At 41.5% G+C, this 24,512-nt stretch overlaps 1 long non-coding RNA gene across 1 annotated transcript in view; it reads right to left on the minus strand.

Annotated features, from left to right (window-relative positions):
* The window catches only part of LOC113609242 (uncharacterized), a 140,882-nt gene that overhangs the window by 64,570 nt on the left and 51,800 nt on the right, over window positions 1–24,512 (minus strand). The window contains exon 2 of the long non-coding RNA XR_003428566.1: window positions 10,044–10,164. This is a non-coding gene — a long non-coding RNA (uncharacterized LOC113609242). The remainder of the gene's footprint in view (window positions 1–10,043; window positions 10,165–24,512) is intronic.

Genomic DNA, 24,512 nt, shown 5'->3' on the forward strand with positions numbered 1-24,512 from the left:
GAAGTGATACACTGTGACAGAAATTCCAAAGAGAAAAGAGAAAAATGTTCATGGAGAGAACTGATGAGTGTTCCCTAGAGACAAACAACAAGGGCTCCTGCAGCTGCAGAAGGGACGTGATTGGCTTGATATGAGCCCCACGAGGATGTACATGCCACAGACTGCTTTAGAATCACCACCCTGACCCTTGCACCTCTAAGATGCTGCATCTCTAAGAAACAAATGTTTCTGAGAAGACAGGGTCTATTCATTCAGGTTTGAATGTCTATAAAGCACCTTTTGCACATCAGGGACCATTTGACAATGGAACGTATATAATATAAATAAAAACATGTTTTCTGCCCTGGTGGAGCTTGAGGTCTGGAGGGGAATAAAACTTTTTTGAGACCTGTTGTGTGCCCGTCCCTATACTGGATGACTTTCTTGTTATCTCATATAATCTTGACACCAATCCTATAAAAATAGGCATATTACCCTTACAAGAAAATGAGTGTAGAAAAATTAAATAACATGCTTAAAGTTATATACAGCAAGCAAGTGCTTGGTATTTTAATCCAGGTTAGTTGAATTCTAAAGCCCATGGTTACTGTACCATAGACACTGCCTGCATCTCAGACCTGTGGGTTCGTATTACCATTCTGTGTAATAGGAACTTTCAGACGGCAGAGGAGGAACAGGTTAGTTCTGCCTCAGAAGAGACCCAGGGAAGCGGTGCAGGGGTTTCACAGAAGTTATTAGATCTGGGCTGTGAAGCATGAGGAGGAGTTAAGTATTTAGAGAAGGGCATTGTAGGCAGAGGGAACAGTGTGCCAGGGAGGGAATGGAGGGAGACAGACGTGCAAAGACCAGCCGGGGCCAGATTGTGATGGACTCTGTTTCTTGTTAAAGGAATATGGACTTAGTCTGCAGGCAATGGGAAGCATGGAGGTTTTGAAGCAGAAAAGTTCCTTGATCAGATCTGCCTTCTAGAAAGGTCAGTCCCATAGCCTGTAGAATACTGTTAGGAACACAGAGTGCCTCTGAATTTTTACTTGGGTATTGCAGTGATCCCTGAACTTCAAAATTCTCACAATGAAGTGCACGGTTCTCTTTCTCTTGCTTGCAAACCCTCACCTCCTCCTGGGGCCCCAACTTAGTGAACAGATCATATCATTCCTCTGCTCAAAACCCTGCCTTAGCCATCATCAAAAGTCTGTAAACAGTAAATGCTGGAGAGGGTGTGGAGAAAAGGGAACCCTCCTACACTGTTGGTGGGAATGTAAATTGGTACAAGTCACTATGGAGAAAAGTATGGAGGTTCTTTAAAAAACTACAAATAGAATTACCATATGATCCAGCAATTCCACTCCTGAGCATATATCTGGAGAAAACTACAATTCGAAAAGATACATGCACCGCAATGTTCACAGCAGCGCTATTTACGATAGCCAAGACATGGAAACAACCTAAATGTCCACGAGTAGATAAAGAAGAAGTGGTATATTTATACAATGGACTATTACTCAGCCATAAAAAAGAATGAAATAATGCCATTTGCGGCACATGGATGGACCTAGAAATTATCATACTAAGTGAAGTAAGCCAGACAAATACCATATGATATCACTTATATGTACAATCTAAAATAAAAAGATACAAATGAACTTATATACAAAACAGAAATAGACCCACAAAAGGGGAAAGGAGGGGTAGGCGGATAAATTAGGAGTTTGGGATTAACATATACACATTACTATATATAAAAGAGGTAACCAACAAGGATCAGTGCAGGGAACTATACTCAATATTTTATTATAATATTATAATATATTTTATAATAATTTTATTAAAATATTTTATAAAAATATAATATTTTATAATAACATAATGGAAAAGAATCTAGAAAATTATATATATATATATATATATATATATATGCTGTACACCTGAAACTAACACAACACTGTAAATCAACTATATTTCAATTAAAAAAAAAAGAACCTTGCCACAGTTTTCACTGAGAGCAAAACCCAAAATCCTTAGGATGGCCAATCCAGCAGGGCCACACGGAAACTGGCCCATTCACGCTCTGAGGTTTTGCCCATCACTCTTCCGTTTGCTCACACTGCTCCAACAGCACTGGGCTCCATGCTGTCCTTCACCACTGCAGGCGCACCTGCATCTCCCATCATAGGGGCTGTGCCCTAGCCTTCCCCTCTGTCTGCAGTGCCCCTCTCACAGTGCTCACCTCTTGCAAGTCTTTGCTCAAGTCTTCCCTTGTCAATGGGGCCCATCCTCAACACCATGTTTAATACTACAGCCCTCCCTTTCCTTTCTTTCCCCTGCAGTCCTGGACCTCTTTGCCCAACTCTGCTTTTTTCTCCATTGCATCTATCACCTCTGACTTGCAATATAATTTGCTGGTTATTATGTTTCTATTCATTTTCCGTCTCTCCTCTCGCTAGAATGTAAGCTCATGAGAACACGGATCTATTTGTTGTGTCTGTACACTGATGCAGGCATTATCCTTGATTTGTCCCATTTTCTTTCTCCCTCTATCCAATCCATCAGCATGTCTATGGCTTTTGTTCTCAAGAGCCTGGAACAGTGCCTGCTTTTTGACCATCTTGCTTACAGTTTTGTTAGCAATTTTTATCTGACTCAATCACAAAATGGTACCCAGTTATGAAGCAGATAGCTGCCCTTGGGGTCAGTGGTTAAATGAAAAGGAGAACCTGCTCCAGTGGGGTTCAGCTCTCAACCCTGGCCTGAGAGGCACAGGAGTTCACGATCATACAATAGCAATTCAACAGGAGCTCCCTTCTTCTCACCGTCATCTCCACCCATCCTCCGCCTTTCCTTCCCACAGGCCAACCCCTCCTTGCTGCTCTGGGTCCTCAGGCAATGACCCCTATAAACACTCTTTTTCTGTCTTCTGTGTGGAGTGTCTCCCTCTCACAGGGTTGCGGCCATCAGAATGCAAACTCTATTTTCCATCTTAAATGCATATCTCGTATACCACCCATATACTTTTTCTAAATGTTTTTTTTATTGTGGTAAAAGTCACAGAATATAAAACATACTATTTTAACCACAGTTAACTGTACAGTTCAGTGGCATTAAGTACCTTCACATGGTTGTGCAACTCTCACCATCATCCATCTTCCGAATTTTTCACCTTCCTAAACAGAAACTCTGTCTCCATTAAGCACTAACTCCCCATTCCCCCTCCCAACCCCTGGCCCCTGGCATCTACCAATGTACTTTCTGACTCTATGAATTTGACTATTCCAGGTACCTCATAAAAGTGGAATCAAACAGTATTTGTCTGCACCAAATGTATATTGGAATGCATTTTTAAGGTTAACTTATGTCCTGCAAGCAGATTGTACCTTCTTTCCCCCCACCCTGTGTTTTACAGTAGGCCCTCAGCAGCCTTCTACTTCATACATAATAGTGTACATACATCAGTCCCAATCTCCCAGTCCATCCCACCACTCCCCCCCGCCCTTGGTGTACATACATTTGTTCTCTATGTCTGTGTCTCTATTTCTGCTTTGCAAATAGGTTCATCTGTACCATTTTTCTAAATTCCACATATATGTGTTAACATACGATATTTGTTTTTCTCTTTCTGACTTACTTCACTCTGTATGACAATCTCTAGGTCCCTCCATGTCTCTGCAAATGGCACAACGTCGTTCCTTTTTATGGCTGAGTAATATTCCACTGCAGATGTGTACCACATCTTCTTTTCCATTCCTCTGTTGATGGACATTTACATTGCTTACATGTCCTGGCTATTGTAAATAATGCTGCAATGAACACTGGGGTACATGTATCTTTTGGAATTATGGTTTTCTCTGGGTATATGCCCAAGAGTGGGATTGCTGGGTCATAATGGGCAGAAGGCCTAAATAGACTTTCCTCCAAAGAAGACATACAGATGGCCAAGAGGCACATGAAAAGATGCTCAACATCATTAATTATTAGAGAAATACAATCAAAACTACAGAGAGATACCACCTCACACTGGTCAGAATGGCCATCATCAAAAAAATCTACAAACAATAAATGCTGGAGAGGGTGTGGAGAAAAGAGAACCTTCCTACACTGTTGATGGGAATGTAAATTGATACAGCCACTATGGAGAACAGTATGGAGGTTCCTTAAAAAGCTAAAAATAGAACTACCATATATTACCCATATACTTTTGGGTAAGACACCAGGAAAAAAAAAAAACAACTGACTTTAATTCATGTGTCCATTTCCTCACCTCGTGTCTCCTTAGCCAACTCCAATAAAGCTTTGTCCTCCCCACTGCACTGGAACTGCCCTTGTCAAACTCACCAGTACCCTGCATCTTGCCAAATGCAATGATCACTATTCTATCCTTATTCTATTTTACCTTTTGGCAGCTTCCTACACATTTGTCCCTCTTTCTTGATAAGCTTTCTTCCTTTGCTTTCTGTAAATTTATTGACTGAGTTTTCTCCTTAAACACTGGCCATTCTTTTTCATTGCATTTTTGGGATCCACTCCCCGCTCCTTCCATCAGACCTCTAAATATTAACCTCCCCTCCCCTCTTTCCCCTCTGCTCTCTCACCTTCACCCTTTGGTTCCCCTCTTTCCACCCTCCCCACCTCTTCTCTTATCAACACCTTCTCCTTAGTAATCTTATCTAATTTGGGTCTTCAGATACCATCTATGTGCCATTAACTGCCTGACCATGCCATTGATCTCCAGAGCAGTTTATCCAGCTGCCTTTCTGACCTATCTACCAGGTTGTTTAATAAGCATTCCAAACTTTTCTTAGGCACCTTAACTTTTCCACTTAAACTCTTTTTCCCCCCATTCTTCCTCCATATCAGCTAATGGACTCTACCACGCACTAAGATGACTAAGCCCCAAACCTTGAGAATCAAGGCATATTTTTGATTCCTCTCATTTCCTCTCTCCCTATATTCAATCCATCAGCAAGTCGAGTTGATTCTACCTCCAAGATGTAACCTGAATCTGTCTGCTTCTCTCCATCTTCACTGCTGCCAGCCTGTCCCAACTTTCACCATCTCTGCTAGATCACGCCAATAAAGGTTGAAACTCCAATAAGGGTTGATCTCTACTTTCTCTTTTGCCCCATCAGGAATCTAGTCTCTACTAAGCTGCTAAAGTATCATCTACAAATTTAAATCAGATCCCACCACTCACTGCTTAAAAATACATGAATGGCTTCCAATAGTACTATGAATAAAATATAGACCCATTGGCATGGCCCACAAAGCCACATGAACTGTCCCTGCCTCTCCCTGAGCTCACGTCACTCACATGCCCCTGAACTCTGTGCTCCAGTAATCTGGCCTTCTTTCTTTTCCTTAAACAGGAACAGGTTTATTCCAGCCTTAAGGCCTTTGAGTTCGCTGTTCCCTCTTCCTGAAATTGCCGAATCCTTTTCAGAGTTCAGACTTCAGCCTGTCTTTCCCTCCTTTGGGGAAATTTCCCCCAACACTGTAACCAAAGTAGCACAACAACAGATCCCCAACCCCTGGAACTCTGTTTTTTATCCTGTTTTATTTTCTTTATAGCACTTATTGCTTTCTGAATTTGTCTTCTGTGTTTATTTATTTACTGTTTGTTTCAAAGAGTAGAATAGAAGTTTTGTGAAAGCAGGGATTTTGTCTGCCTTGGTCACTGCTATGTTCTCAGTTCCTAAAACAGTGCCTGGCACTTATTAGAGTCTCAGTGGTTTATGTGTTGAATGAACGAATGAATGAAAACAGAGATAGAAGAATACATAGCTGCTTATACGGATGGTGAAAAATTCATAGCTGCTTTGAAGGATGGTGAAAAGACCTTTCTTTCCCCACAAATCTTTCCATCTTGCCTCCTGCTAATACCTGAAGTTCCATTTTTAAAGAATAACAACTGACTTTTATTTCTGGTTATGACTTAGCTATACAGGACTCTCATGCCAAAAACATACATAAAACCTGAGTAAAATTTATAAAGCAATTTTTCTCTCTCATCTTTGGTATTCTTTGTGTATCCAGAAGCTGAGGATTCATGCTTTTCACCAATTCTAGGAAAATCCTTGGTCGTTATCCATTAGATACTGTCTTCCCCATTCTCTCTGTCCTCTATCTTGTCGGACACATGTCGAAACTTCATATCCTAGTATTATGTTGTTTTCCTTCTCTTTCATTTTTTTTTTTAATTTTTTTTTATTTTTGGCTGTGTTGGGTCTTCATTTCTCTGTGAGGGCTTTCTCTAGTTGCGGCAAGCAGGGGCCACTCTTCATCGCGGTGCGCGGGCCTCTCACTATCGCGGCCTCTCTTGTTGCAGAGCACAGGCTCCAGACGCGCAGGCTCAGTAGTTGTGGCTCACGGGCCTAGTTGCTCTGCGGCATGTGGGATCTTCCCAGACCAGGGCTTGAACCCGTGTCTCCTGTATTGGCAGGCAGGTTCTCAACCACTGCGCCACCAGGGAAGCCCTCTCTTTCATATTTTTAAGCTCTTTCTCTGTGCTGAATTCTGGATTTTGTCTTCAGCTCTATCTTGGTTGACTAATTCTTTCTGCAGATGTGTTTAATCTGCTCTTTATTTTAGCTTTAAATTTAATCATACCATTTTTTCCCTTCTAGGAGTTAAATTTTTCTGAAATTGCTTGTTTCTTGATAGTTACTTTTTCACGCTTTAAATGTTATCATTAATTTATTAATAATTTACAAACATTTTTATAATTTAACCAATAATTGCATTATCTCAATTCTTCGGAATCAGATTGAGCTCTTTTGTTTTTGCTGACTCTGACTCATGGTGGCTTAGTCACTCATGCTCTTTATGTGTTCACTTTTGAGCTCATGTTCAACTTGGCTTTATCTGTGGGATTCTGTGGAAGCTGTGTTGAGTATCTATCCCTCCAGGTATGATTTATTTTGGCATTTGCTAAAAGTTTGATTTTGTTAATAACCTAGGATCATTTTATATTCCTTTCTTATCTTGGGTTTCTGAGACTATACAGATAGTGTAAACATGAACCCCTAATTCACATGAGGGCAGGTTGGGGTTATGAACTCTCAGAGGAGACTTTTTTCCAAAGAGTCCCGGACAATATGGCAAGTATTGTTTTATGCCCCCTTTGTCGGTGGGCAGATATTTTTCTTGTTCCCCTTCATTGAGGATATTTCAATGTTCCTGGCTTTATGCAGGGGTCTTGGATTCAGCCCTCCACCTTGTGCGTTTCAAGGAATTGTCTCCTGTTCTCATGTTTTTCCATGGGTAAAGAGAATGAAAGTTATCCTCAGGATACTCTTTTCTTCAGTATTCTCTGGGGAGTTCCCTTCTTTCCATGGAAGGTCAGCTATACATCTCAGAGCCTTGCCATATGTGATCCAGCAATTTTAAGTGCTTTTTGTTGGGAAGATTTGTATAGTATATAGCCTACCATATTTTCAGAGATAGAAGTCATACATTTTCTGTAACCCATGTATTAGTTAATTCTTCATGTCTTTATATACTGTCTACCAATTATTGATAATAATCTTATCTCTTTAGATAATTTTTTTTTTTTTTTTTTGCGGTACACGGGCCTCTCACTGTTGTGGCCTCTCCCGTTGCAGAGCACAGGCTCCGGACGCACAGGCTCAGCAGCCATGGCTCACGGGCTCAGCCGCTCTGCGGCATGTGGGTTCTTCCCGGACCGGGGCACGAACCCGTGTCCCCTGCATCGGCAGGCGGACTCTCAACCACTGCGCCACCAGGGAAGCCCCTCTTTAGATAATTTTAAAGCTCAAATCCTTTTCATACTTATTCTCCCATACGAATCATTGCTTTCTTTTTCTAAATATGAAAACTGGGCTCAGAGTTAAGTGAGTTGTCTAATAATAACTATCATTTTTTTGACATCTACTCTGTGTCAGGCACTATAAATATATTATGGAAAATGCTTATAGCAGACCCATGAAGTGGTTATCGTTTTCTGTGGTTGAGAAAGCTAAGTGTCAAATGTGTATGCAACTGGACTAAGGTCCCATAGCTCATCATACTCAGGCCTGCCTGATTCCAGAGCCTGTTCTCTTTCTAGTGCTGTCTCTGTTTATTCCATTTCCCCAGGCTGCTCTCCTAGATGTGGGCTTAATGAGGGCATTTATGCATTTTAGTGAGAATATTTACTTAGCAAGTTCTTTACTAATAAATGTGTTTAGTAGTAACAATGGTTCATTGGTTTGTTGCAAGTGTGCACTATGTACCTTTTCAATCTCAGTTACATCTTGGAGATAAGCTCTTTTGGAGTCTTAAATGACTCAAATGAACCCAGATACTACCATTTATTGTTGTGACCTTTTCACGGTGTAGATATCTCGTCTAAAGGTTACTAGCTGGTACCTCAAGCTGTGGTTTTTAATCCTTTTCTTTTTGAGCCATGAATTTATTTTTCAAATGATGTTTTACACAGAATCCTAATACAAATCAGAGAATTAGTGGCCCTTCCTGAGGAGTACATAAAGACCTGCCATCACAGTTCACTTCTTGAAAAATTAGTCACCTTGTAAAAAAACATGTATAAACAAGTACAAACAAATAAAAATCATCAGCTATGACAAATAAATTCAACTATCTGTGAATACAGCTCTTGATTCTTAGTTTTCAGTTTCCATTATTTTTGTCCATATAATTATGGGAGCCTGTGCTCTTGAAAAACCACGTCTCTAAGAAAAATGAAATTGTTTGTACATTGAACCTGATATGCTGTACCAGCTCTCTTCAATTCAGTCCAACATTCTTAATTTGTCAGTTTCAATGAAACAACATAGTGTCCATCAGCCAAAATCAAAGGAAGGGAATGTGAGACTTCAAAAGAAATCTCTCTTCCCAGTAGCCACTTTGTATTTTCTCCAGGAATGCATTTTTTTCTCTGCCAATCTGGGTACTTCCATGTAAAAGGTCTAGGAGGGCCTGCCTCAGGTTGGAGGTTTGAACTCTAAAACCAGGGGTCTTTCCACTGTACAACAGCCTTCCCTGGTCCTCCCTCTTTTTCCCAGCCTGGCCAAAATAATTCCATTTTTTATTTGAAACAAAAATCAAGTCTCATTTTCCTTCAGAAGCAACCCTTGGTTGTCTCTGTTCATAAAGATTTTTCTGTCCTTTGAACTTAGAGCTGATATAGGATTACAATTCCACTCAAAATATATATCTTGGATACCTTTTCTATCTATCTACCCCATTCCTTTAAAGGCTATATGGTACCTTATTATTTGTATAGTATACTTTGTTTATTTCCATACTGAAAGACTTTTATTTTGTTATCACATTTTGGTATTACAAATAATTTTGTAATGATTTCATGGTACTTTCATCTTGGCATATTTGTTCCAATAGATATGTAAAATAAATTCTTACTATCAAACCTGTTGGGTTAAAAGGTATAGACAACATATGTTTTTGATAGTTATTAGCAATTGTATGAGAATGACTGTGCACACCCTCACCATCACTTGGTGTCATAAAAATTTAGATAGAATAATTTGGTTTACCTATGTTAGGTTAGGTACATACACAGCTAGTGAGGCACTTAACAAATATATGTGCACCCTTCTCTTTTTTCTCTAGAGAAAGAGTTTTTTAGGTGTTGTGGCATTGAACAAATTTCATCTACGTCTCAGTTTTCTTATCTGAGAAATGGGGTTAACAAAACCTTAAGAATACATATAAAGTTGTTGTCAGGATTAAATCATACAAAGTAAATAAAGTACTTGACCCAATATTTGACAATGCTCACTACATGGCAGGAACTTTCTCTTTGTGTTTTCTGTAGTACTGGGTACATATGACACTCAGTGAAAACAAGGGGAGGAAAATTCCTTCATCATCATCATACCCAACATCTGCTAAATACTGACCACACGTGCTACCACTGTACTTCTTTACTTAAATTTTTATCCTATTTTACACCAACTTAAAGGTACAAGTTAATTAGGTGTGGATCAGAGATCTAAACCTACCCAGTCTGAATGTAGAAAGTGTTCCACCTTTTGGAAATCAGATGCTGTATGCAACAGGTTGCTCACCTCTTGTTTCTCTCAGGCCGATGTGCTGTCCCTGGAGCTGCCATCTTGCTAAAGCCAGTCGGCTTCCTCGGCTGGCTTTACCATTCCTGCCTGGACGTGATAGCACGTTTATAAGGGTCACCTGTTGTGGTTCAACAAAAACACTGTAGTTAAAGAGGACAGACAGAGAAAACAATAAGCATGTTTATTTCAACAAAGTAAAAAAAAAAAAAAAAAACACAATTTATTTATCCAAAGACTGGTTTGATTTCTATTGAATACTATATAAAGCCCTACATCTAAAGATAAGCCCAGGTGGATCTCCAACAGCTAAAATGTTACACTAGGACTTTATCAGTGTGCATTTAATAAGTCATGGGTTGTGTGTTTTCAGGTGAGTATTTAAAATGGTATTTTGAAATAAGTGTAAGTATTCATTGTTTGGCTTCACTTTTTATAATTTCTTTCTTTCTTTTTTTTTTTTTTTGCGGTACGCGGGCCTCTCATTGTTGTGGCCTCTCCTGTTGCGGAGCACAGGCTCCGGACACGCAGGCTCAGCGGCCATGGCTCACGGACCAGCCGCTCCGCGGCATGTGGGATCCTCCCGGACCAGGGCACGAACCTGTGTCCCCTGCATCGGCAGGCGGACTCCCAACCACTGCGCCACCAGGGAAGCCCACTTTTTATAATTTCTGTGTTGATATCAGCAGTGAAGGATTGTAATAAGAACTGGGCACCTTAATTTTTAAAGAGAAAACATCCCCTAAAGCCCAACGGATATAGGTAATTTTGTTTTACATAAAGGTAGGCTGATAGACAATGGTGAGCTTCTCATGTTACAAATGAACATTGAGGCTAGGAGTGCCAGAAACTTGAACTTTTGCTGTGCTATTAGGACAGACAGGGGTAGGTCTGTGGGGTGCAGCCTTGGGCTTTCAAAAGGGGTCCTGCTGTGTGCATTAAAAAAGTGTTATAACAATCACACAGAGAAAAAAATCTGGAAGGTTATACAGCACAATGTTAACTCCATGTGGTGGGATCAGAGAATATTTTTACATTTTAAAAGTATCTTTCTAAATAGCCTGAAATTTTTAAAAATGAAAATCTATTCTTTTATAATCAGGAAAATGAAGAAGCCATTAATTAATAAAGAAACAAATCTGATGGAAAGCAAAGAAAGCTCTGCCTTTCCTGGTTCCTCTGAAACTTGGGAATCTAGGCTGGGCTCCCTACTCTCCTGTCCGTCCTTCCAGATCTCATCCAGATTAGTGGGCATACTTGGGCTCTTCCTCTCACTCTGGCTCAGATGTGGTGTCTTGTTTTTCTGTTTCATTCTGTGAACTGAGGGGGGTCTTGGAGTTATCATTCAAATGAAGTTCTAGTCAGTTGTCCTCTGCTATCTGACCTTAGTCTCTCTCTCCAGTACTCCACACAATATCTCAGATGAATAACTTTTCACCCTGCTGCGTGGAATTGTGGAGAAGGAAGCTTTCAGAATTGGATAGCTGGGCATTCAGGTTATCTAACCAGCCTGAGTTTCAGTTTCCTTATCTGTAGAGTACAGATAATAATCCTACCCTCTTTTTGTTTGCTTTAAGTACTAGAGATGATATAAAAATAGTGTTCACCAAAGTACCTGTCATTCCCTCATTCAACAACAGCTATTTATTGTGTACCTATTTATGCCATGCACTCCTCTGGACACTGGTGATACACAGAATCTACATATTTTTTTAGATGAATATGTATTTTTCATCTCTTTATTTTAGTATAGAACATCCTCTATGACCTTTCAACTTACTAATTTTATAGATACAGAGCTATGCATATAAACTCTGCCCCCACCAACAGATGTTATCAGCAGTCCCCTGTGGCCATTATAGTTTTGCCATCAGTCATGGCTTAAGGTGCGTTTGCTGGGTTTTGCTTTTTTTGAAAGGCAAAGCAAAACACAAAGAGTGAGCTAAAAAACTGTAGTATCTAATACCACTTTGATATTATAGCCATTAAGTTTTATGAAAAAGATAGTTTCACTGTTCAGATATCAGAATCCTAACTTTATGAAAATGTCCATAGTTGTTGAGAGATTTATGTAAATGTCCACAGTTGTTGAAGACCTAGTCTCTTATAAATTTTATATGCAGTGAAAATAAAGATAAAATAAGAACATCTTTTTAAGAGATCTGAAATGAAGAAGAGTTGGAACTGAAGCCATCAATATCTCTGAAGAAATTTAAGCTTGTATAGCTAACAGTGTTGACAATTATTGAACACTTTTTAATGTGTCAGGTACTGTTCTAAGTGTAGGAATGAATTTAATTCTCACATCAAAGAGCTATTATTATCATTCCTCCCCCACCCCACATCTTAAAGATGAGAAAACTGAGGCACAGAAAGTTTATGTAGCCAGGTTGCAGGTAATAAACGGCAGAGTTGGGATTTGAACCCAGGTAGGTGGGCTCTATTGTACTGATATATGCACATTGGTTACTATGCAGCTTCACTGTAGACTTATGTACAAATGGACTTATTAACAACTCTTTGAAATCTAATCTGCTCAGTGGTAGAGAAATTCCTGACTAGACACTTAACTACTAACTACGGTTGTGGGGATGCCAGAGATGGAATTGTTGGGTCAGAATCATTCATGGGAAACCCAATAATCTATTTTTTAAAGATCTTCTGATACTCAGAAAATCTGAGGAAGAAAAGAGAAGAATTCGCTCTCAGTGGGGAACCTATTTCATACCTCCATTTAAAAATTTTTTATCAAACACTGGCTGATGTTTAAATTGAACTGAAATGTTAAACTAAAAAGAGCAAAGACCCTTTAGGATGCCTGGAAGGGACTGGTAGTTACTGAACTCACTGGTAGTCTGGGACTGAGAAGGAAGTCAAAGGAGTGAGAAATAAAACATAAACTGAGTTACCATGAGTAGCCCCTTTCTCACTGGTGAGATAATCAAGGGCAGGTTCTGCCTATCTGACTCCAGGTTGTTTTCTTCCACGACTTGAACCATGAGGAGGGAATTTTTCTAATACTGATAGTTTTTTCAATACTGAGTCTATTGGTACCCTAATTCTGATGCTAGTAAACAGCTAAAGAGCTAACATAATTGTGACCAGCTGGTCAAAGTCTTGTGACTCTCAAGCAAAACCAACTCTAGTTTTGATGTCCCATCAGATTTGCAAGACTTCCGCAGAACTGGGTTTAGGCCCAATGCACAACTCAGGCTTAGAAGACTTACTGAATTGCGGTTAAATTAGTAAATCTCGTGACAGAAAGCATTTGACCTAGATGTTTGTATTTCTTTAGTTCATTCTCCAGGTTTGATCTCTGTGTTTATATTTTGGGAATAAATTAAATAGCTCATTGCCTTAGGTAAAAATAGAGGAAATCTGAATAAAGCACAGACTTTAGTTAATAATAATGTATCAATATTGGTTAATAAGTTGTAACAAATGTACCACACTAATGTAAGATATTAGCATTACAGGAAACAGTATAGGCTATCTGGGGGGCTCTGCATTATCTTTCCAAATGTTCTGTAAATTACAAGTTATCATAAAATAAAAAGTTTACTTTTTAAAACAAACAAACAAAAAACTCATTGCCTTATCCTTTATATAAACATTGAGTTGTATTTTAAAAAACAGTGGAATTTTTATTAAAATTTTTGACTTCAGAGGTAATAATCACCAAGCTTAAGACAAATATACCTAGAGAGCATGAATTACTTAAAGAAACAACTCCTAAGTATAATTAAGTACTTTCCCCCCAAATCCTTACTCTAATGATTCTAAATTCTGTCTTTCTTTCTTTCTTTCTTTTCTTTCTTTCTTTCTTCCTTCCTTTCATTCTTTCTTTCTTAACATAAGCCATCCATTTTGGAAACTTCTGAGACTATGATAGTGTCAAATCCATCATGGCTCAAAGCAGTTCCATTACAAGCATTGGTGACCTTGCTGTACACCGCACTGCATAATTATTCACCCTCTGCTCTTTTCCTCCTGTCACTGTGGAAGAGATGTTTCTTCTCTAGTTCCTGGGTATGGACCTCTTTCTTCCCATACTTGCTGGGATGCTGCCTCATGCCTACTATCTTTTCTGGATTGTCCGTCTCTCCTTTTTTATTGATTTATTGCCCTGGTTTCACGCAGGCGTCTCTACTCTGAGCAACTTGGGAGAAGGGACGTGGATCACTTATTTCTGTATCTCCCAGCCTATCTAGCACACTGTAGGAGACCAAAATAAAATTATTTTTAACATTAAGATGTAATGATAAAGAAAATAACCTTTTCTCTATTTTTCCTCTTACTCTGACTTGATGAAGAAACAACAATGAACCTTAAGCAGAGCTTGGCTCCACGGTTCACTGAGTGTTCAAGTCCCTTCATGAGGACAGTTATGACTTAGTTTTAGCTCCTTTGCTACCACAGGATTGACTGTGTTGGTGTGGACATCAGGAGGGACGAGTAGACCAACCAGATCATTCCTTTCTGTCAATCTTGTGCCTAAATTTTTCCCTGAGGCAGAAGCAGAAAGAGAACTACCATCTCTGCATTGTCCATCCATATGTTGGCCACACAAGTCCCATGCTCTCTTACCAGTCAGATTTCTCTGTCAGTTCACCTTTTCAGGTCCTCTACTGAGTGCTTACTGTACCACTGTGCTCCCTGCAATGTAGTTTTCCTTGGCGAGGAATCCTGTGAATATACCGGGCAAGCCAGGCAGTCTAGGACTGACCAAGAAGTCAAAGGAGTGAGAAATAAAATGTAAACTGAGTTACCATGAGTAATCTCTTTCTCATTGGTGAGATAATCAAGGGCAGGTGCTGCCTTTCCGGCTCCAGGTTCTTCGCTTTTCCCCTGCAGCTTGAGCTGTGAGGAGGGAATGTTTCTGATATGGGTAGCTCTGGAGTCTATTGGTATCTTTATTCTGATGGCGGTAAACTGTTGTCAAGACCTTGGAGTGAAAGAATCTCAGCATATACCAGCCTCTGTTTCCTAGGACAGTTGGTATCTCTTCCACGACAAGCTATTTTAGTTAGGCTAACTGGAAAACAGATTTTCTAAAACTACTATTTAATGTATCACACATAAAATCACACATACGCCATGAGTTGTTAAAGCAAACTTGAAGGTAATCGCCTCTGACTAAAAGAAGCAAGAAGAAAAAAACGCAAACCTGATCCCTGAGTCTGGGAAGACAAAATGGGGATTGTAATATTTGGTTCACTTGAGAGAGAGAGAGAGGAGTACAATAATCTTATCTGTCTCTAACAGTCCTGTTCCTCAAGGTCATGCACATACAGAGATTGTTGTTTTTTTTTTTAATTCAACAGAACTACGCAACACTCTTTCGGCTCCACAGTGTCCTGACTGAGGCCACCTCTCTAGGCTACTCTCCCCAGGCTTTTAAGTCACAGTGAGATTTGCCACAGGCATGAGATCGGGTCCACAGAACCTGAGCTGAGCAGTGACCCACAGGTGCGGGATTGCTGGGATTTGCACCAGATGATGCATGCAGGTGATAAACGAAGGAAAGGAAAATGTGTCCTGAGGGACACTGAAATCTGAGAATCGTTCTGCTCTAGTGACTCCCTAATTTGGTGGTTGATGGCAGTTATTCCTAGCAGCGCTAACCCCTTGTCTTGCATTTCCCTTGGCCGAACATCAAAAGAATGAAGAGAAATGCCAGAGAATGTCAACTTGAATTCCATTATCTTAGCACCCCTAATTTCATTTAATTAATTTATTTTTATATCAATATATTCTCTTCCGGAACTCATCTTTTAATCTACTGAACACACTAGTTAATGATATAAAAAGAAGCAGAATCCCTTACGTGAATTTTCTTATTTAGTCAAGGATGAAGAAGATATTTTCACGTGGGTAGGAAAATTTTGGAAATTTGGGGGTGTCTGAATCTTTGGCTTTCTGGCTTCTGCTTATTTGGTACCTTATTTAACATTTTTCTTTGTGACCTTGGGAAAGTTACCTCATCTTGCTGAGCCTTGCCAAAAATGGGTAGTAAAAAGCTTTGCTTCAGCCTGCAGAAAGGATGACCCAACATATCTGGGGGAGTGTTGATATGAATAATTAACATGGTACATACTACTCATTCTTTATAGTTGCGAATATTTTCTGTAACCCTTTCTAAAAAAATTCAAACCTACAGAAAATTTGCAAGAATAGTACAATGAATGCCCATTTACCCTTTATCTAGATTTACCAATTAACATTTTGCCACATTTGCTTTATCTCTTTCTTTCCACACGTATGCACATTCACACAAGTATATTTTTGGTAAGCCATTTGAGACTTCTTTTCACAGAGAATTCAGTTACTATTATTCTAAATATCTTAACACGTTTTCTAAAAAAAGGACATCCTCCTACATGACAACCATAAAAGTATCACATTCAGGAAATCTCACAATTGAAAACATATTATCTACTATACAGACCAAATTCAAACATCCTCAATTGTCTCAATATTTAGAAAAGATACATCCACCCCTATGTTCATTGTACCATTATTTACAATACCCAAGATATAGAAGCAACCCAAGCACCCATCAACAGATGAGATAAACACACACACACACACACACACACAAACACACACACACTGGAATATTACTCAGCCATAAAAAAGAATTAAATCTTGCCATTTGCAACAACATGGATGGACCTGCAGGTATTATGCTAAATGAAATGTCAGACAGAGAAAGACAGATATTGTATGATTTCACTTATATGTGGAATCTAAAAAACAAATGAACAAACGAAACAAAACAGAAACAGAGTTCTAGATACAGAGAACAAACAGGTGGTTGCCAGAGGGGAAGGTGTGGGGCGGAGGGAAGAAAACGGTGAGGGAGATTAAGAAGTACAAACTTCCAGATGCAAAATAAATGAGTCATGGGTATGAAATATACAGCGTGGGGAATATAGTTAATAACTATGTTATCTTTGTATGATGACATAGCATAGCTGGACTTACTGTGGTGATCATTTTGAAATGTACAGAAATACCAGATCACCATGTTGTGTAACAGGAACTAATAGTGTTGTAGGTGAGTTATACTTCAAAAACGAACAACAAACAGACAAACAAACTCATAGCAAAAGAGATTATATTTGCGGTTACCAGAGGTGAGGTGTGAAGTGAGGGGAAATTGGATGAAGGCAGTCAAAAGGTACAAACGTCCAGTTATAAGATAAATAAGTACTCAGGATGTAATGTACAACATGATAAACACAATTAACACTGCTGTAAGTTATATATGAAAGTTGTTAAGAGTGTAAATCCTGAGTTCACAACACAAGCCATTTTTATTTCTTTAATTCTGTATCTATACGAGATGATGGATGACCACCATGCTTATTGTGGTAATTGTTTCATGATATATGTAAGTCAAATCATTATGCTGTACACCTTAAACTTTTACAGTGCTGTATGTCAATTATACCTTAATAAAACTGGAAGAAAAAAAATTTGTTTTTCAATCCAGGATAGAATTAAGATCATTCATTCCATTAGTTGTCCAGTTTTTTTTTTAAAATCTAGATCAGTTTCTGAACCTTTAAAAAATTATCTTATCACCTTGATAATTCTGAAGAGCTCAAGCCAGTTGTTTTGTAAAATGTCCCTCAATTTGGATTTACCTGATTGTTTCCTAATGCTTAGATTCAGATTAAATTTGGGGGGTGGTGCAGGAGTACTGCATATGTAATATTGTATCCTTTTCAGTACATCATATCAGGAGGTGTAAGATGGCAGACAGTCCCATCATCGATGCTGTAAACTTTTATCACTTAGTAAAGTTGGTATCCATCACATTTCTCCATTTAGAGGTATTTTTTTTTCTGTTTTTAATAAATAAGCAACTTGTGGAGTGGTATTTTAAAATTGTTCACTGTTGGTGGATTCTCGTATGCTCATCTTTGTTATTGGAACCAATATTTCATTAATTATTTTATTCATAACAATACCGTTTTCTTCATCTACAACTCCAATTGCAATTCTATATCTATCCTCACTAGTGGCACGGCTTCTAGCATGCTTGGTCATCTTCATTAGTCCTCTACTTGAGCAGAATAAGAGAGTCCTATAGTCTAACTTGGTGAAACTTCGCTCCAAAGAGGGTTTGACTTTGACTTCTGCCCATAGAAGCATCACTTCCAGCCCTCCTTGTGGCTTTTGACTTTGAATGGAAGGGTGGGCTCAGCTTCCCGACCTCACTCCTCTTCCAAGATTCATGACCCTCACTGCAGAGAAGCTCTTAGAACCTTGCCTCTTTCTCTGTTTAATAATATGGCTTAAAAGAGTCTTAAGGGTGTTGCCCCACAGCAGCCTCACAGGGAGCTGAAGGTCAAGAAAGACCTATCTCCAAGCATTTGTGGCTGTGGCTTTTTGCCTAGTGGAGTAAATTATAAATCAATACCCAAAAGTTCACAGAGTTTTAAAAAGAATTGTATTGGCTTAGATTGAAAGTGACAAACAGTGTGAAATGAAAGAACTTTGGACCCCTCAATCACTATAGACAAGGAGCTTGTTGAGAAAACTACTCAGCTGCTAACTCAGGCCAATCTTATTGCAACGGAATGATGACTCAAAGGGCAGAACCAGGAGCCCCAAGGGAAGAGCTAAGAGCCACAGAACAAAGCAGCAGAGCTGAACCCACAACAAAAACTGGCCCCATGTGCCCAGCTGGCTTTCAGGATTGCTTACAGACCTGTGATTGCTGTGTGCCTCTTGTTTTCCCCCCTTTTGCACAATAGTGTCCACATTGGTTAGATTCCCCTCATTGCATATTGGCTGTGTAGGGGCCAAAGCTAATTCTCTGGTATTTAGATTGGAGAAGTGGAGCCTAAACTGCTGCATCTGGGGAATGCACGCACACATGGACCTGAATGAAATGACTTGAGCTGGTGTCATGATGAGTTGGGACTTGGTGGTCTTGGGGGAGGGGATCAGTATAGTTTGCAGGTGGGAGGATGTGAATGAAGTATTGTGGTCTGAGGATGTGCTGTCGTGACTGTATTTTCCAAAGATGACCACAACAGTATATCCTGTCTTCCTACAACATGATCTTGCCATTTCTCTTGTTGAGGGGGGGCAGGGTCTACGTTCCCTTTTCTTGAATTTGGGCGGATTTATGACCACAGTGGAAGTGAGGCTAGATCATACATGGCGATATAGTGTCCTGCCTGGTTCCCTTGGGATCTCATTCTTAAAACCCAGGCGCTTTGCACTGAAGTCCAAGCAGCCACGAGGAGAGGACACGTAGGTGTCCCAGCCAACAGCCAGTATCGACTACAAGACATGTGAGCAGTGAGCCTTCAGAAGGTTCTGCTTGTTCAAGTCTTCCCAGCTGAGAGTCCAGACATTGCTGTACAGTGATAAGCTCTCCCTCTCTGAATTCCTGACCCACAGAACATGTGGACATAATCAAATGTTTTTGTTTTGTTTTGTTTTTGCCATAAGTTTGGGGTCATATGCATCACAGCGAGAGTAACTGGAACATTGAATAGAGCTTGCATCTCACTGGGTAATATTCCACATTGTCTCTGCAGTTACTCTTGTTCTCCTCAGTGCCTCCAAATAGAAGGTAGCTGGGGGAGCTCTTTAATTTTTAGTAAACTAGAAGCAAGGAACGAGGCATGCCGGAGATGAGGCAGGATGCCAGATATTGCCTGAAGAAAAAAAAGTTGCTGGGAGGAGCAGTCTTATTTCAAAGCTGGACTCAAGGAGCTTATCTCAAACATTTTGCTGAGCACCAAGGCATGGGACAAATGGAAAGGACGAGCCTGGGGACATATACCATCAACAGTTCAGCACTTCTTCCTATGTCCAACTGCCTGCTTCTTTTTATATTTTCCACTCCAAGTTCTCAAGAAGGAATATGATTTTTCTACGTAATTACCATTATTCTTCACTGGACAGAGTTTTCATATCAAGCCACTTGATGGCCTGCTGACTAACCTATGGACTGTCTGCCTTTGGGTCAGCCATCTGCCCACTTTAAGCTTTTGTGATTGAGGTGATTGGAACTGTTTGGGGCTGAATTGTATCCCCTCAAAATGCGTACATTGAAGCCCTTTATTTGGAGATATTTGGAATGTGACTCTATTTGGAGACAGGGCCTTTAAAGAAGCAATTAAATAAACATGAGGCCTTTAGGGTGGGCCTTAATCCAACCTGACTGGTGTTCTTATAAGAAGAGGAGATTTGGACACACAGAAGGGCACCAGGCATGCAGCAAAGAGGAAAGGCCATGTGAGGACACAGTGAGAAGGTGGCCATCTGCAAGCCAAGGAAAGAGGCTTTAGAAGAAACCAAACCTGCTGACACCCTGATCTTGCTTCTATACTTTACATATACTTTATAACATACATCATCTTCTTTGTAAGGAATTAGAGATACTCAAATAGAGAGGTGTGAAATATTACACATATAACTTAACATACTGACATCAACTTCAAAGTAGGTCATAAAGCACAAAGTTCGTTCTTAAAATGTGCCTTTTAACAGGCAAAACACTTCTACAGTCTAACATGTATCGATAGAGGAGGAAGGAATTGGGGGCAAGGTTTTTGGTCTCTGAAAACAGAATCTGTCAGCGGGACCAGGATGGGCATCACATTTCAGGAGAATAGAAGGATTCTTCCAGGTGAAAGGATCCTTGAAGATTGTCTGACTTAACCTTCCACACCACAGATGAGAATCCTGTCATTCAGGAAGCCTTTGCCAGCCTCCCGGATTCCTGCAGAATCGGCCCATCTCTGGAGCCCAGCTTTTGCAGACATGGTCCAAGGCAGTTCAGTTCCAAAGCTGAATATTTAAAATGTCAAATTCTGAGGGTAACTGCCTCAGAGTTTGCTGTGCCACAAGGTGCCCCCCTAACAACAAGGGACAGCATTTCCCAACATCTTCATCAGAAGCTCTTGGGCCGTTTGTTAAAAAAGAACACCGACAAAACGGATTTCCAGGACACCGCCCAGATGTAAAGACTCAGAACTCTGGTATAGGAATCTGTGTTTTAACAAGCATCCCAAGTGATTTTTATTTACATTAAAATTTGAGACCCACTAGCCCAGGACAAGTACAGAAGTCTGAGATCGTCCCTGGTGATCATCTTTTCCTTTTGGTCGCCAGCCCCGATGTCTCTGGCTCAATGCTTTGCTGGGCCTCCCCAGACCACACGCCCCCTGCAGCGTTCTTGCTTCCCCCGTGCTCCTTTTCATCTTTCCACTGCCCAGGCATTTTCCTGTTCCTTTTCTCTTTCCTTCTTTTCGTTGCTCTTCTTTGCTCTTCTTGTTGTCTCCCTTTCTTCTTCCTGTATTTCATTTCCTCTCTCCCTGGTTTCTACCCACCCTACTCCCTGCCCCACCCAGCCCCTTCCAAAGTGGTGCTGGAGCACTGACAGGATCTAGAGGCAAGGAAGCTCCAGGTCACAGAGAGCAGAGTTCTGATCAGAGATGACAGCTCAGGAAGCACCTGGGGAGGCCAGAGACAGACTCTGTATAGCTGCAGGGGATGTGGGAGGGAAGAAGGGAGGGAGGGAGGGAGGGAGGGTGCAGATTTACAGCACAGGAAATGCCAGGAGGAAGTAGATCAAGGATCCCAAAGTGCCGGGCGGGGCTGGGCAGAGAGAACTTGTGCACACCTGCTCACTCTCTTCCTAGTGACCTGTGTGTGGGTACGCTGATGAGCAACTGAGAATCAGGTGTGCACTACCGCATAGCCCCCTCACCAGACATGTTCCCAAGTGCTCACTCTACCTGCCAGGAGGGGTTTGTGTTCTCAATTTTCAGATTCAAGATTTTTTTTTTTGTAGTATGTTGATTTGTGTCGTATTTTTTTTAATAGATTTTTAAAAAATTAATTAATTATTTTTTGGCTGCATTGGGTCTTCGTTGCTGCGCTCAGGCTTTCTCTAGTTGCGGCGAGCGGGGGCTACTCTTTGTTGCAGTGCATGGGCTCTAGGCACAGGGGCTTCAGTAGTTGTGGCACATGGGCTCAGTAGTTGTGGCTCTTGGGCTCTAGAGTGCAGGCTCAGCAGTTGTGGCACACGGGCTTAGTTGCTCCGTAGCATGTGGGATCTTCCTGGACCAGGGATCGAATCCGTGTCCCCTGCATTGGCAGGTGAATTCTTGCCACTGTGCCACCAGGGAAGTCCCACGATTTTTAAGGAAAGCCGTGAACACACTTTAAAGATGTGGGACCTTAAGCATATGGCAATTGGAGGCTTGCTCCACGCATCCCTCACGCACAGAGGCCCAGAAGGCAGGATTCTACCTGAGTGTCCGATGCACTCTGCCTTGGGTGAGATTGAGAAACGAAGTTGGTCTTGTTTATTCAGTATAATCTAACAAGCTGGTATAGAAGCACTTACAATTATGTGTATGTGAATAAATATTACTTATACTCTGGCACGGAGTAAGTAAGCACTCACTTCATGTTGGCTATTATTTATTATTTGCAAATAGTCTTATATCTGCCATACGTCAGCATTCACTTCCCACTCAGGGTGGCGGTAGGCCTAGCATTTTGAAAGCTCTCACGAGGGGGCCCAGAACACCTGGAAGGACAACTGGAGGCCATTTCTCCTTCTACTGGACAGACAAGATGCCATCCCCATTGGGTGTGGGCTGGGCTCTTCGGAGATCCAGGAAGTACCACCGCTGACAAAAGAGACCTGCACCTGTTGCGTGTAGGTGTGGCATGTTCCATAAACCCCATGGGGCAGGACGGTGCCTCGGGAGCAGAAGGGTCCTCACCCAGGAGCCCTCCTCTCCAGGATGGAGCTCCCCCAACAATGCTGTCTGGGTAGGTCAGCAGCACCTGAGGCAGGAACTCAGGGAGACCCTCTTGTTGGTCTGGATCAGCCAGAAAGCAGCCTCATTTCCTTACTTCCTTTCTTTGGACTCCCAGGTATCTCCCCTCAGAGGGTTGTATTCCTTAAGGCTAGAACACCCTTGGCGATAGGGGCTGCCCTGCCATTCTGTTCTCGTCTTCCAGGGCAGGGGATCTTATTGGGCATTTCTTCTAGAGGCTGTATCTGAATTTGAATGTGAGTTTCTCCATCCTCTGTGAGCTGCCTTCTAGAATCACAGGGTGAGCCCTACACATTCGGGGCCGGCCTTAGCCTCCTTTAGCTGACCCATTCATTCTTTCCTTCATTCCTTCTCCTGTGCCCGCCCTGATCACTCTTCCTAAAGCAGGAACCCCCTGCTGATGTTGATCAAAGTACCTTGTTTATTTTCTTCTTGACCTTACTACTGATCTACAATTATTTGTCTATCTCCCTCATTAGGATACAGGTTCCTTGAGGACGGAGATCTCATCTGTCTTTGCTCTAGTGTCTTCAGCACCAAGTACTGGGCCTGCTCCAGTATTTAGGGAATGAACCAATGAGTGAGCAAACGTACATTCCACTGGTTCTGGGTAAAGGACAGGAGGTACAAAAGAAGTGAGCCAGAACTTTTGTTTTCAGTAGGCTTGCTCACAAATGGGGAAGCTGATTATACCACAAGGCAGAATGATAAAAGCTGACAGAGCAGAACACAGGAGCTCATGGGAAGGCGGAGGACTAACCCAGACTGCGGAGGAGGTGGGTGTGGCTGGGAAGTGCCACATTTGTGTGGGTTCCTGAACACGAGCAAAAGTTGGCCAGGCCGGGCTTCCCTGGTGGCGCAGTGGTTGAGAGTCCGCCTGCCGATGCAGGGGACACGGGTTCGTGCCCCCGTCCGGGAGGATCCCGCATGCCGCGGAGCGGCAGGGCCCGTGAGCCATGGCGGCTGAGCCTGCGCGTCCGGAGCCTGTGCTCCGCAACGGGAGAGGCCACGGTAGTGAGAGGCCTGCGTACCGCAAAAAATAAATAAATAAATAAATAAAAGTTGGCCAGGCCAAGGGGTGTTGGGAAGGCCATTCTAGGGAGGTGAGGCACACGTGCAAAAAGCCCAGTGGGAGAGAATGGGAGATGGAAGAAGTGCAGTAGTAGGCCACAGAGGGACGGGCCTCTTGCAGGGTGGCTGGCTGTTCTGGGTGGGCGGGACTCTACTTCCTTCAGCTCTGGGCCAACACGCAGACATCAAGGCCTGAAGAAAGTGAAGTGCTGCATGCCCGGATAACCCCAGTCCTTCCCCACTCAGGCTTCTCTCTCCGTGGGATCCCAGGAGGCAGAGGAGAGAAAGGCAGTTCTAGGGTGACCCTGCCTAGCGGCAGGCTTTGCACAGGGCCCTCCCTGAAGGGCACAAGGCTCTGAGGAAGCCGGTCCAGGGAGGGCAGTGTTTGGCAAACGGTGCTGAGTCAGTAGGAGTAAGAGAAACGCAGAGGAAGAACCAGGGCTCTGGTTCCTGAAAGAAGGCAGAGGACAAACTCCAGGAAGCTTCTTTTCAAGACTCTGTGGGATATACACACTACTATATATAAAATAGGTAACCAACAAGAGCCTACTGTATAGCACAGGGAACTCTA

This window comes from Aethalodelphis obliquidens, unplaced genomic scaffold (assembly GCF_003676395.1).
Source record: "Aethalodelphis obliquidens isolate GAN/ISIS:26980383/991018 unplaced genomic scaffold, ASM367639v1 scaffold55, whole genome shotgun sequence".
NCBI lineage: Eukaryota > Metazoa > Chordata > Mammalia > Artiodactyla > Delphinidae > Aethalodelphis > Aethalodelphis obliquidens.